This window comes from Trichosurus vulpecula, chromosome 9, assembly GCF_011100635.1.
Source record: "Trichosurus vulpecula isolate mTriVul1 chromosome 9, mTriVul1.pri, whole genome shotgun sequence".
NCBI classification, from domain to species: Eukaryota; Metazoa; Chordata; class Mammalia; order Diprotodontia; family Phalangeridae; genus Trichosurus; species Trichosurus vulpecula.
This window is the reverse complement of record NC_050581.1, coordinates 102,266,192-102,267,387: the sequence shown is the minus strand read 5'-3', so window position 1 is coordinate 102,267,387 and position 1,196 is coordinate 102,266,192.

Below are 1,196 nucleotides of genomic sequence, written 5' to 3'. Positions count from 1 at the left end.
TATGTTGGAATCAAGGAAGAGTGTGTCTGATCAAATCAATATGAGCTCACGAGCTCTACTATAGGTTGGGCACAAGCGAAAATTTGGAGTAAAGACGTCTCTAAATTTGTGCTTCTCACATTTCTTTTGAACTCCTTCATTCTGCTTCACTCACAGAGCACAGAACCTTCTTCGATGTGGGCACATCATGTTAGATGGTCTTTTGTCAGCCTCTCCCATGCTACCTAATCAATTCCAAAGTTCTTCAGAGAAACCTTGAAAGTATCTTTGCATCCCTTCTTTTGACCTCCAAGTAAGCTTGCCTCATATGAGTTCTCTGTAAAATAGTCTTTTAGGCAAAGCTATGTTTGACATTTGAGCAACATGGTCAGCCTATTGGAGTTATATTCTCTGCAGTAGTTTGAATGCCTGGCAGTTGAGCATGAGAAAGGACCTCAGTGACTGGTACCTTATCTTGCCAGGTGATCCTCATTACCTTCCTAAGACAATTCAAATGGAAGTGATTTAGTTTCTTGGCATTTCCAAACACTGAGCTGGCTCTGGCAACATGTGCATCAACCATATCATCTATGTGTGCATCCCTGGAAAGTATATTGCCAAGGTAGGTGAACTTATCCACTGTATTCAAAATGTCTAAATTCAGAAAATGTAATAAATGACTTGTTGGACAAATATTTAAATATACAGTATGTTTAAAGTTTATGATGTGTTTTTCCCCCAACAACCTGAGATGTTGTTAGTAAAAATATTAGTAACCCTGTTTGGCAGACAGGGAAACTGAGGGCCTGAGAGAGAAAATGAAAGTAAGCAATGGCAGAATCAAGGTTCATTGACTCCCAGACTAGCATTTTTCCAACTATACCACATTGGTGCGGAAGAGTTAATGAAGTTTGGTCTTTAGGCCTCAAATTGAACTTTTAATTTCAACTTGCTTTCCCTGGCTTATGTTTTCCAGTGCTCCTACCAGATGTAAATACCACTGCTGGCTCTTGATGTGTTTTCCTCTGCACCATATAGAAATCAAGATTGCTAGGTAACTGCATCACATGTTCTTTTCTTAAAATTAACTTATTTTTAGTTTTCAATATTCACTTCCATAAGATTTTGAGTTCCAAATTTTCTCCTCCTCCCTTTCTTTCCTCCTGCCCAAGACAGCATGCAATCTGATATAGGCTCTCCTTATGCATTCATATTAA